General features: G+C 41.1%; 1 long non-coding RNA gene across 1 annotated transcript; it reads right to left on the bottom strand.

Moving 5' to 3' along the window:
- Positions 1-4,354: 4,354 nt before the first annotated feature.
- On the bottom strand, positions 4,355-14,068 carry LOC145520130 (uncharacterized). Its single transcript, XR_014064242.1, has 4 exons — positions 13,905-14,068; positions 13,100-13,264; positions 12,494-12,625; positions 4,355-5,335 (listed from the first exon to the last, which is right to left on the bottom strand). It is a non-coding gene; the product is annotated as an uncharacterized LOC145520130 (long non-coding RNA).
- Positions 14,069-14,094: the final 26 nt, after the last annotated feature.

Here is a 14,094-nt window from a genome sequence, read left to right as displayed (position 1 = left end):
GGAAATGGCAACCCACTCCAGTATTCTTGCCTGGGAAATCCCATGGACAGATGAGCCTGGTGGACTACAGTCCATGAGATTGCAAAGAGTTGGACACGACTTAGTGATGAAACAGCAACAAGGACTTTATCCCACTTTCATTTAGTTCTATAACAGATGTTTGTTAGTCTGTTGGGGCTGCTATTAGAAAAATACCATAGACTGGGTGGCTTAAACGACAAACATTTATTTCTCACAGTTCTAGAGGCTGCGAAGTCCAAGATCAAGATGCCAGCAGATTTGGTATCTGTTGAGAACCTGTTTCCTGGATAGCCATCTTTTTGCTGTCTTCACATGGCAGAAAAGAGAGACAGGAAGCAAGCTTTCTAGTGACTCTTATGAGGGCTCTAATGCCATTCACAAAGGCTCTATGCTCATGACCTCATCTAATCCTAATTCCTTCCTAAAGGTGCCATCGCCTAACATGTTCACAATGTGGTACAGTTTCAACACAGGAATTTTGGGTGGACACAAACATTCAGTCCAAAACATATCTCTTTTGAGTATCCTTCCTTTTTATATCTTTCTCAGTAGTCTACCTCACTACTGCCATCCAAACAAATCTAGTATTTTGGGTTCTACTAGATAAAAGTTACTTTTATATCTCTTTAGATATAGGCTATAGAAGATATAAATCTTCTGAATTCTGTCCCGAGTATTATCATACATCATTATTTCTACATTATGGAAAAGTATTTTTAAAAGGACACCAAAATTGGGTGACAAGCTGGTTTGACATTTCTAAGTTTTAATTAGATTTTCAGATAAAATATACTGAATATCTGTCATGTTTTGAGTACTTAATACAGACTGGGCAATTCACAGATATTATCTAATTTAATCTGCATGATATTTCTAGGAGATGGTTATTTTGTTCTCATTTTCATATGAAAAAATCAAGTCTTAAAAAGTAGGAAATGCCCAACCCTCAACCTCAAACAGCAAGTGGATTTAGACCACAGTTTCTTTCTACAAAGTTCCTATGCTTTCCTTCTTCTCACATTACTTCTACATCTTGAGAGAAGAAATAAAATCTAGTTTTGAATCAAATGAAAGGGCTAGGAGTGAGATGTCTCTGAGTATAATTTATTTTTGACTTAGACCCATGTAAATGTTTTAGTTTTTGAAAAACAATACAGGGAAAGTAAAGCTAATCCTAAAATTGAGAATGAATTGAAACCAATAACCTTAACTCTTTATCAAATTGGTTATATACCCACATAGAGATAAGAATTATTTCAAGTGACTTTGGAACATGCTCTTCTGGTTTATCTTCTTGGTGGGGTTTATTCTAAGGAAAAAAAGATTGCAATAACTTGAAACTTCACTCAATTTTATTATTAGGGGTAATATTTATACGGTAAGTTTAAAATTACATTTATATATATATATATATATATATTAGAATAGAACAAATAACATTAATATTACTAAGATCCAAAGTTTTCATTGTGAGAGAAATGAGATACAAAGTAAAAACCTGGTGTTAAATTTGAATTGTACACATTAATATGAACTCATGGTTAATTTTTTTTCCTTTTTCTGTTCATTGAAAGGACTGAAAACCAATGCTACCTCAGGAGCAATGTTAACTGAGAATCTATCCCTCATTCTTGAGAGATAGTTTTGTTGCCAGTTCAGCAAAACCTCATCATATGGGTGGGAAAGGACTGAGTGCCCTAGGCTAGGACTGTTTCTGGGAAGGAAATAATTCAGTGCTTAATTTAGCAGTCAGGGATCTTAAAGCTGTTTGCCAGGAGTGAGGTCTGCCCATACATAGCCTTATTCATCATCCTCACAATATCTTTTGTAAAGACTACATTGCTCACTAATGCTTTTATGTGAAAGTGGACTCTCATGAGTGAATGTGGAGTTGTGTCTTGTGACTGGCCTGGGAGGTAGGAAGCTGAACCTTAGAACAGAGGAAATCCAGAGAATGCAAATCTCTGGGAATTAGCAAAAATTCCTGGAAGAACTTCAGGTTTTCAAAGGCTATATAATTGGTAAGATTAAAGCTCAGGTGACCAAGGAGGTAATGGACAACACAGTTAGTGTTGTAAGAGGAATAAACAGAAAATAATGCTACAGTGTATCTATGATATGGAAAGATAGAAGGATCTAGAAGACCCAGGGAAGGCTGGAGGGAGCTAGCTGGCTGCTGTAAAGAGGAACTGTGAGTTCACCTTCCTCTTTAAGGGCACTCTCCCTCCCTCAAGAACACTGTCACTATTCCATAGCTCCTCAGCTGTCTGAGGTTGAGGTGCACTTCAGATAAACTGCTTTCAGATGCATCTCAGTGAGTCTTGGGGTTCTAGTTCCATTTCATACTTTCTGTATAGCATGGGATCCATTTTTCAATTCCTCTACCGTTTAGAGAAATAAAGTTTACTAACATATAGGAAAACAGACACATTAATTTGACAAAGGAATCCTAGGGCCAGCCACCAGCAGAGATTAACCTTTTTCTCCTTTTCCAAATCAATTATGTTGGGACAGAGAGACACCTAAGATGGAGACTCTCAGGGAAGATTAGAATATGGGGAGCAGGGGAGGGCTTGAAGCTCACAGACCTTCTGGGGGGTGGTAGAAGGATCCATGGTAGAATCCTGATCCCAGTGAGTCACTGGTCATGGATTGGACGGTTGAGTTCAGAATTCCCGTAGGAGGACAGGGTCCTTCAACTTTTGTTCACCTGTTTTGTTCCGTCTGAGGTGTCTCTGGGCCAAGGCTTCCCTTTGTGTTAGGGTTGCTATGGAGAGCAATCCTCTGAGCCTTTGAAAGCCTTGAATCAGACGCTGAGCCTCTGTGAGCAGGGGCAGGTCCCACGTGAAGGAATATACATGCACCTGCAGTCTGCAAAGGACAAGGACTGGAAAAATCAACTCAACATGACATATAGAAATCCCTTCATGAAATTTTCAAAGGAAAACTAGAAAATATTTTTATCCACCTTAAAGTGACTAACAGAGATGGATCACAGAACTCTAGTAACTTAATATGGAAAATCAGATTATCCATGAATAAATGAATGTCTATGGCTTGCCTAGGGAGAAGAAAGTGAAAATTCAGTTCTAGGCACTCACTCTAGTCTCTCAAGTTTAGTGCAGAGTCAAAAAGAGGAACAAAGGTGTAGCATTGAAAGGTAAGATTTTGTCTAGTCAACTCTGGGCTACCCAGAGGTGTTAATCTCACCTTCCCATGAAGGCCCAGGTCCACAATCTCTGAGCATGTCAGTCCCTAGAGCAAGTCTCTGTTAGGAAGCAGAGTGAAAGAATGATGGAGCTGGACCATGAGTCTTCCCCACTGGTGGTGGTGGTGAGATACATCGGAACCACTATTGGTTTAGGAGGCAGAGCTCCTTGATCCTGATTTTGGACAAGCTATTTAACTTCCCCCAAATTCAGGTTCCTCCTCAGAGGTAATTCCTGGCCTCCATGCCTCACAGGGTTGTTGTGAGGATCACGTGAGATAATGTCTGTGAAAGCCCTTACTATTATTGTCACGGACAATTTTATATACTAAATTTGGTGTTTTCAACGTCTTAGTCTCCGAAACGTCTCTGCCACAAAGGATCATTCCACTCAGCCTCCTAAAATAACACTTTGTTCTTCTCTTCACCACAAGTAACCCAGGCTTTTGGATTCTCAGACTAGAGAGGCTGACTGAAAAGAATCTACTGGAGCACAGAATAAGGTTTCCTGGTGAACAGATTAGTCTCTCCCCTTTTTCCTGAATCCCTCTTACTAGGATGACTCCTGCAGTCCAGAGCTCAGTGCAGCCTGGGGTTGATATTGGAGGGGAAACCTACAAAGAAGGGAATGTAAAAGAAAGCCTTGGTGTGAGGAATCAGACAAGCATTGTGAAGTCTGGGATGTGGGGGAATAGGGTATGTTTCTGGCTCGGTGAGGCCCCCATCCCATCCTTCTAGATTTTAGCTTGTCCTCTGCAGCCACTTGGACAAGCTCTCTGCTAGAGGCAGTTTGTGACAACCATTTTTATCAAGATCCCCACTGTGAGTAGGGAGGTGAGGCCACGGAAGCTGACATTCTACTGTTTTGGGAGCCTATGGGAGATGATGCGGCCTCAGAGTCCTGGGCCTCCCACCATTCCTCTGAGCGAGGTCAACTCAGTCTCTACCTTCAGCCTCTCAGTGAGCCTCAGAAAACCTGCAACTAGGCCCTCTCTCAGCCCATGTACCTCTGGTTTCTACCTTCTCACTGGATTCCACAGAGGCCCAAGTTCCAGACCAGCTACAGACTCCATGGCACTGCCTTCCACCTTCTTTGGGGCCTCGCCAGAGGCATAGTCACCTCTCTTTTTCTTTTTTGACTGGGTACCCTATGGGGCCCATCTTCCTTCACGGACTCTTAACTGTCTCATTTCCTCTCATTGTGTTCTGTTTTCTCTTTTTTCCTCTTTTGCTGCTCTCTGTGGTTTGCAGCTCTTAGTTCTCCAACTACAGATTGAATCCTGGGCCTTGGCAGTGAAAGTGTGGCGTCCTAACCACTCAACCGTCAGGGAATTCCCTGTTTTCTGTTTTCTCAAAGTACCCCCTTACCACTCCTTTCATCCTCCATCACTGACTTTTGTGAAAATTTGTTTGGAATAGCTAAATTTTCACAAAAGTTTCCAGAAGCATTCTTTTATTTAGGGCCGAAACCTTCCTTTCTATGTATGACATAACAGGGGGTTTTAAAATTCTGGTTGTTCGGCCTCTTAACACTACTTTTCATCCCCTGCCCACCTCCTGGTTGAGTCTTACCCACCAAGGAAGGAAATGAGTGGATTAATTCCAAGAAATTGATAGCAAAGGAAGCTGGGTGGCACCCGAAGAAAAGTGAGTACAAACCCAGCAGACAGGGTAATTGCGTACTGTCTCCAAACCATGAGCAAACTGCAGCCTGGCATTGGACTCACACCAAGGAATGAGCAATTGGGAAAAAAAAAGAAAACAGTATTAAGGATAAAGACCTTCAAAGTATCATAGTTCATAGATAAGAAGTATCAACAATTTAAACCTTAACTTGGCAGAGAGGAAAGCGCAAAGAAAAAGAGCAAAAGGGAATTTGCGGCTCTGGTGATCTTGTCTGGTGGGTCTCTGGGAGGTGACACTTCCTGCAGTTATCTGCTTTGGGATGACTCCTCCGATTCCTCTGAGGTTTTAGGACAGACTTTCAAGTACTTCGTATCGTGTGTCCGTTGACTTGGAATTACTTTTGTGTTAGTTGTTAACAGTATCTGGTAAGGTCCTCACTGAAGTTCAACCACAGTCTTCCTCTGATATTTGATCTCGTAACTTAAACAAAATAAGGAAATTTGTGTTACTATTCATGAGAATGACAGGAGGACAGAGAGTTATCAGGATACTTTGGTAAATCAAAAGAAAACTCTTATATAGGCACAAAACAACTTGCTCATTTTATGGAAAGAAAACCCTACTATTACTCTTTTTGTATATATTACAACTTGCAATAAAAGATTTATAAGCCTTTTTCTGTGAATAAATCTATTAACATGGAATATACCCTTGAATTTTCCTTTTTGTCATTTATAGAATTAAAGCATATTAAATGCTTCGTATGTATATGTAGACATACATAAAGATATAATACCATACAATTTGTTTTTAAGATATACTTTATCTCAGCACATTAAAACAAGTGTATATATTACACTGAATTATCATTCAATAAATAATTCCTTAATAAACCATTGTCTTATAAACATATTCTCATTTTCTGTAACTATTATACTAAATACAGTTTTTATAATTTTATTGATTACCACATTTAGCCAAAGTAACCAATGTTTGTTTTCTTCAGACACAGGGAAAACTAAACTGCTAAACTAAATTTTTATGGGTACACATTTTAGATTACCTTTTACATTTTCAGAAGACAGAATGAACACATCAACCAAACGCACTTACACACTCTATTAGAGACACCAGGGAAGTTCTATTAATCTATAGCCCTTATATAATACATATGAATATGGATAAATTAAAACTATATGTATATGGGTTTTTTTTAGCATAGAAACTGTTCAGTTATTCAAATATTATATATCAAGTAACTCAACATTTTCTAAAGTCTTAACTTTTTAACTATTTGGAAGTTACAATTTTAGCTAAAAAATTAAGTCCTCATGATTTGTAGTATTTTAAGAATTTTATAAAATCTAAACTCTTTATAAGACATCTATCCTATGATTTCACTTAAAAACAATTTTATATTTTATAATCTCAAAATGTTTCAACAATGATTCTTTGCTTGCCCCATAAAACCAATACACAAAATTTAGAAAGTTTAAATCTTAAAGTTTTAATACTAGTCATATACACTACAACATTGTCTTAGCATTAATTTTATATAATAAACCAGAGCAATATAGATATAGGGTTGTCTCTAATCAATATGATTGAAAGTGAAAGTGAAGGTCACTCAGTCATGTCCAACTCTTCGTGACCCCATGGACTATACAGTCTATGGAATTCTCCAGGCTAGAATACTGGAGTGGGTAGCCTTTCTCTTCTCCAGGGGATCTTCCCAACCAGGGGATTGAACCCAGGTCTCCTACATTGCAGGCAGATTCCTTATCAAGTGAGCCACAAGGGAAGCCCAAGAATACTGGAGTGGGTAACCTATTTCTTCTCCAGTGGCTCTTCCTGACCCAGGAATTGAACCAGGGTCTCCTGCATTGCAGGCAGATTCTTTACCAACTGAGCTATCAGGGAAGCCCAATCAATATGATTAACTCATTTCAATTTGTCCCAATTGATTTATCAGAAATATTACAGGATATTTTAAAAATGTACTTTATAAACTTTGTATTCATGAGACAAAATTTAAATAGCCTTAAAATCTAAAAAAAACACTCTTATAGTGAAGGTAAGATCATCCTTCATAGTTATAGTAATGAAGCCCATTCTTTAAATACATTTGTCTATATTATATAATGCAAGACAATTTACTGACATTTTTCTTACTTCTTAGACAATTATTATTATTTCAGTTCAGTTCAGTTGCTCAGTTGTGTCCGACTCTTTGCAACCCCATGAACTGCAGCATGCCAGGCCTCCCTGTCCATCACCAACTCCGAGTCCACCCAAACCCATGTCCATCGAGTCGATGATGCCATCCAGCCATCTCATCCTCTGTCGTCCCCTTCTCCTCCTGCCCCCAATCCTTCCCAGCATTAGGGTCTTTTCAAATGAGTCAGCTCTTTGCATCAGGTGGCCAAAGCATTGGAGCTCCTGCTTTATCATCAGTCCTTCCAATGAACACCCAGGACTGATCTCCTCTAGGATGGACTGGTTGGATCTCCTTGCAGTCTAAGGGACTCTCAAGAGAATTCTCCAACACCACAGTTCAAAAGCATCAATTCTTCTGCGCTCAGCTTTCTTTATAGTCCAACTCTCACATCCATACATGACCACTGGAAAAACCATAGCCTTGACTATTATTATTTAGTATGCAAAATAGTGACAATTTTTTTTTCTGAGCAATTAATCTTTAAAAAATGTCCCCAGTGAGGGGAAAGAGAAGGATACAACAATAACAACAAAAAATAGTGGGAGAGAGAGAGTAGCTTTAGACAAATATGAAATTATCACTAAGAGGTTATCTTTCTGTAAGGAGGAGGAGAAAGTTTAGATGCAGGAAAACCTTTTTCATATATATAGAGACACAAAAAAGAAAGTCATTATAGCTGCTTTAAACAGTTACTCAAGTCCTTGACAGTATTATCAAGCCATACAATTAAAAACTAATGCTTATTAACCCCTAAAGAATGGAAATAGAGGGGAAATCTCTACATTAATCACGGTGATCTCTCTTAGACCAGTTACACAACCTCCTCATGAGAGTTTCTTTTCCTGTTACGCCCCAAGCATTTCTCAAATGAACATTCTTGTTCACATCAAAGATCCCCAAGTGGCCACATAATTTTAATTTATCCTCAATGAATTATGCCAGAAAGTAGCATAAGCTTGTTAGCAGACAAGCCCATGAGAGATTGCTTGACTGCTGATCAAAGGTAAAACATCACTTGTGCTGATTCCTCAACCCTAAGGTTAAGCTGCCTCTCCTTGCTGACCTGAACAATCAGCAGTCACCAGGCTCTCAGGACGTGTCGACAGCTCTTTCCTAAAACCAAGTTCTCATGCCCAGAGAAGACTGGGGAAAGTTCTCACAGACAAATAGAAGACAGTAGATAAACTTCCAGACTTCCTAGAATGCGAAGTCAAGTGGGCCTTAGGGAAGCATTACTACAAACAAAGCTAGTGGAGGTGCTGGAATTCCAGTTGAGCTCTTTCAAATTCTAAAAGATGATGCTATGGAAGTGCTGCACTCAATATGCCAGCAAATTTGGAAAACTCAGCAGTGGCCACAGGATTGGAAAAGGTCAGTTTTCATCCCAATCCCAAAGAAAGGCAATGCCAAAGAATGTTCAAACTACCACACAATTGCACTCATCTCACACGCTAGCAAAGTAATGCTCAAAATTCTCCAAGCCAGGCTTCAACAGTACGTGAACCATGAACTTCCAGATGTTCAAGCTGGATTTGAACATCCAGCTCAGAGGAACCAGAGTTCAAATTGCCAACATCTGTTGGATCATCAAAAAAGCAATAGAGTTCCAGAAAAACATCTGCTTCTGCTTTATTGACTATGCCAAAGCCTTTGACTGTGTGGATCACAACAAACTGTGGAAAATCCTTCAAGAGATGGGAATACCAGACCACCTGACCTGCCTACTGAGAAATCTGTATACAGGTCAAGAAACAATAGTTAGAACCAGACATGGGAACAACAGACTGGTTCCAAATTGGGAAAGGAGTATGTCAAGGCTGTATACTGTCACCCTGCTTATTTAACTTATATGCAGAGTACATCATGCGAAATGCTGGGCTGGATGAAGCATAAGCTGGAATCAAGATTGCTGGGAGAAATATCAATAACCTCAGATATGCAGATGACACCACCCTCATGACAGAAAGTGAAGAGGAACTGAAGAGCCTCTTGATGAGAATCAAAGAGAAGAGTGAAAAAGTTGGCTTAAAACTCAAGATTCAAAAAACTAAGATCATGGCATCTGGTCCCAACACTTCATGGTAAATAGATGAGGAAAAAATGGAGACAGTGAGAGACTATCTTCTTGGGCTCCAAAATCACTGCAGATGGTGACTGCAGCCATGAAATTAAAAGATGCTTGCCCCTTGGAAGAAAAGCTATGACCAACGCAGACAGCATATTAGAAAGCATAGACATCACTTTGCCAACAAAGGTCAAAGCTATGGTTTTTCCAGTCGTCATGGACGGATGTGAGAGTTGGACTATAAAGAAAGCAGAGAGCCAAAGAACTGATGCTTTTCAACTGTGGTGTTCAAGAAGACTCTTGAGAGTCTCTTGGACTGCAAGAAGATCCAACCAGTCAATCCTAAAAGAAATCAGTCCTGAATATTCATTGGAAGGACTGATGCTAAAGCTGAAACTCCAATAGTTTGGCCACCTGATGTGAAGAGCTCACTCATTGGAAAAGACCCTGATGCTGGGAAAGATTGAAGGTGGGAGGGGAAGGGGACGACAGAGGATGAGATGGTTGGATGGCATCACCGATTCCATGGACAGGAGTTTGAGCAATCTCCGCGAGTTGGTGATGGACAGGGAAGCCTGGTATGCTGCAGTCCATGGAGTTGCAAAGAGTTGGATACCATTGCGCTACTGAACTGAGATAAACACTAAGTAGGACAGGGTGTTAAAAACCCAATTTCACCAGGGGACACTAGTTTGACGGGAAACCAAAAATTCCAAGGGACAAGTAAACTGATATTGAAGGATCAAAGAGACAACCAGAATCTAAATTCAGTGTAAAGCCACACAATCAAAGACAGATAAACGTTGAAATGTCTTGAGACTCGAGAAGTCTCAGATGTGCACATTATTACTATCATCGAGGCCAATCCTTTGTAGGGAGGGATCTGAGCAAATATTCAGAGACCCTCCAAATTTCCTAATCAGGACACCTGGAGCAAAGTGGTAGTCTGACAAAATCAGGGTTATTGGCTCATTGCAATGGAGGTCACACATTGCAGGAAACATGCGGTGTGTCACCAAGAAAGGGAAAAAGTTATATGATTTGGGGAAGGGTGGCATAAAGTGAAATTTATATGAAATAGTATTTTGATATGCTAAAGCAAAGTAGGGCTTTGTGTAAAGTGGCAACATCATGTCTGAATGGCAAAGTGGACAGTAGGTCTCCTTTCCTTAGACACTACAAATTAAGATAGATATGTAATATTGTATCTCAAACTCCCTTATCTGAATCTGGGTTGAAAATCAAGGCAGGTGCTCTGTGTCAGTGTGAATTAGATCCTTCAGGAAAGGATGCTTTGTTCTTACTGAAATGATTTCAAAAGCAAAGTTTCCAATGAACTATGATTTTAGAAAACAAGTTTTCTCAGTTACAAAGTAATAGTTCTGCTGTTCAGTGTCATTTGGACCCTTTGCAGCTGGTGTGTTTCCTTGGGAGACATAGAGGGGTTTTTTTTTGCTAATTTTACAGCTGGCTTTATCTGCGATCTGTGTCTGTTTACCATTGATGAATGGCATGGTAGATTTTCATTTTTTTCAGGTCAAACTAATTTTCACTTTTTCAGCATGTAACCCAGTCTCTTGTTATACTGGCCTGTGGAACTTGCCAGAAAGAAGCTGGGGTGGCATGAGACCTTTTCTGGAAGTGATGAATCTCTTTCCTTCTTTCCTGTTTCTCATTTCCTAGCATGCACTACATAATTTTAGGGCCCCAGTGCAGCCTGGCATTGCTCCTGAAGGAGGAACCAATAGAGAATGGAGTGAGAAAGCAAGCCTTGGGGTGAGGTACAAAGGAGTATAATGAAGTCTCAGATGTGAGGGAATGGGAAGGGGGTGGGTAGCCTGCTTCAGATGCCCTTATTCTTGCCAGACCCTCTTGTTCTGACTCTGCTCCTGGCTGCAGCTTGTAGCCTTTTGCAGTTTTGGTAGCTTCTGGGTCAGGTTGTGTGCTGGGAGGATTGGGAAAGCATCACTGTGGTGTCTGACCTTCTGCTTAAGGGGAATCCTGTGACAAGATGCTGCTTCCTGTGTGTCCCCTTCAGTTCCAATAGCTCCTCTACTCGAGCTTTCTTAAACTCTGGCCTCCACCCTTTCACCAGAACTTTCAGAAGATCAACTACCACCCACCCTATGTCATTTCCCTTCTGGCATATTTATCAGCCTTTCTTCCCAGGACCCTGCAGAGTCTCATCTTCCCCTGTTACTCCCAATCTTGTATCTGACTCTGCTCCTGCATAATCTGTTTTCTTCTCATTGTGCCCTGCTCTTCACAATTAGTCCCATTCCTTCATCAATCCTTTCACTGGCCTCCTCTCTGCCACCAGAGGCTCTGTCATCAGCTCCCATGTTCTCACTCACCTTTTTCCCACTCCCATTATGGCCTTCTCCCCACTGTCCGGGAGTCCTCCTTGCCTCGATCTCCCTTAGTATTTCATTTATCCTTATTTTGCCCCATTACCAGCTTTCTCATCTTTTCCACCAAGGTCCTCTCTGTCTCCACTCTGCCCTCCCCTCTGGGGCCCTAAAATTATGTAGCGCATGCTAGGAAGTGAGAAACAGGAAAGAAGGAAAGAGATTCATCACTTCCAGAAAAGGTCTCATGCCACCCCAGCTTCTTTCTGGCAAATTCCACGGGCCAGTATAACAAGAGACTGGGTTACATGCTGAAAAAGTGAAAATTAGTTTGACCTGAAAAAAATGAAAACCTACCATGCCATTCATCAACGGTCAACAATCACAGATCACAGATAAAGCCAGCTGTAAAATTAGCAAAAAAACCCCTCTATTTCTCCCAAGGAACCACACCAGCTGCAAAGGGTCCAAATGATACTCAATAGCAGAACTATTACTTTGTAACTGAGAAAACTTGTTTTCTAAAATCATAGTTCATTGGAGGGTTAAATCTCAACCCTGCAGATACATCCCTTTCTGCCTTCAGAGCTACAATCTTAAGGGACCATCTTTCACTCCCATCATTTACCTTTTCTTCTTTCCCCTAGAACACCTCAGACACTAGACCTTCTTCTCTAACCAGATCCCTCCTCTTGCAAGATCCTACCCTTTTTTCAGAATCTCAATCTCCCATCTTTCACAACATCCCATGAACTCCACGAATCCCACTGATTCACTTGCCTTATCACCTGACCATCATATACAGTCTCTACCCACCATTGCCAGATTCTAATACTGACTCACTTTGGCTTGATTTAAATCCTACTGAACACTGTCCCAGAGAGCTCATCTTCTGCAAATCCCCTTTGTCTGACTTCTATTGCAAAACACTTATGCACTGACTGCTCAAAAACTGTCCATTTCAACCTTCTCCCTGGGGCAGCTGTTAAGGGCTTGCTTTTCCCTACCTTCTCACACTGTGATTTCCAGGAGGAGCTTTTTCCTTTCAGCCATCGGGTCCTGTCTCTGAAGAGAGCCTGTGACCAGACATGTGGAAAGCAAGCAGCCACTCTTTCCTTAGCTATGCTGTCCATAAGCTCCTGGGGATACATCACAAAGAGTGTAGATTTCCAGATTTGTGAGGACAATCATTCTAAAACAACCAAGGGGATACTACCAACTCAATTCTTCTGCAACTTTTTTAGTATCACTTGCTGTTGAGCACTACTCTACAGCCCTCCAACCCTTCTAGAGATGTGAAGGTCCACCAGAGTAACTGCATAGTCCACAGGAGTCTCCAAATTCCAAAATCTTGGGAACTTCTGCAGCAGAAATGTAGTTAGCTTTTCAGAGGTCCCCCTCTCTGCACAGCGAGTCCCTGCTGGCAACCCTTCTATTCTTTGATAGCAGTCCCTCACCAGCCTCTTTCTCTGCTTATTCAATTGCTAATGTCCTCCTCCTCCAGTTCAAATGCAGTTAACTGAACTCTTACTCTTCCTCAGCCCCAGACCTTGCCCTCACATTAAATCCTAGCTCCAGTCCGTGGGGGAAAGTTCTAGAGGGAAGGAGCTCACCAAAGAAGGATGGTTATCTTCTCTAAGTTGAGTTTCCACTTTAGGAATATGACAATGGAGATGAATTCAGGTAGCCTTTCAAAGATTACAGTACAGAGAGATAGTCAAGGCCAAGAAATTCCCAAGCTCCGGGGCAGCCTAGGTCTCAGTAGAAGCCCTGTGTTCCTAAGTTTCAGACCCCAAGGAAAAGCAAAAAGAAAAAAAAAAATTTAGCTCCAAAGGATAAGAGGAACTTAAGGAGAACCAAAGATTAAATGCATCAAGGAGAGGAGGCAGGAATAAGGATCTTCCAAGCCAGGCACCCTCCCAGATTTAGCTGACACCCTAGTTAACAAAGCCTCAGATTTTTGCCCCAGATGTAATAGACTTCAACAAAAACTTGGAAAAAATGGATGAGTTGTTTCAGTGGCTTTGTCCCAGGACACAAGGCTAAGGACTAGAAGGTCACTTGCAAAAAACTACATCAATTGTGCACTGTCCAAATCCAGTTGAAACCAGAGGGGTCTTTGGTTAAAAGCATTCCAGTCATTGTTCTAAACGCTGGGCACACACGAATAAGAAAAACAAAGCTCCCTCCCCTTGTGGGGCTTACAGCATTGGTCCTTAAGTCAGCTTCTTTTCAATCTACTCAAAAAACGGTATCAAACCTCTTTCACTTTTCTCAAGCTCCTGCCCCTCCCACACCCGCAACAGATAGGTTGTTTGGCCCACTTCTGAAAGGAACCATAAAGCCTCCGGATGGGAACTTTTCATCACCAAATCTTCAAAAACGGTTGCATCCCACCCTCCCTTCCTTTTTCCTTACTGCTCTGTAAAGCCGGGTCCTTCTGAGAGGCCTTCCTTGACCCTCCCAAGACGGGATTAGCAACCTCACATTCTCCGTCACAACTCTCTTTGTAATCTTGGGCTACTATCTAGGTCCCCTAAGTACCAGGACCTTCTCTATCTCCCTCACTAGTGGCCTGGAGTACCGCAGGTAGCTAACGGTCAGTCAA

This window comes from Giraffa tippelskirchi, chromosome 1 (genome assembly GCF_054371585.1).
Source record: "Giraffa tippelskirchi isolate mGirTip1 chromosome 1, T2T-mGirTip1v1.2.pri, whole genome shotgun sequence".
Classification (NCBI taxonomy): domain Eukaryota; kingdom Metazoa; phylum Chordata; class Mammalia; order Artiodactyla; family Giraffidae; genus Giraffa; species Giraffa tippelskirchi.
The sequence above is the reverse complement of the archived record's forward strand: the minus strand, read 5'-3'. Positions and strand labels throughout refer to the sequence as shown.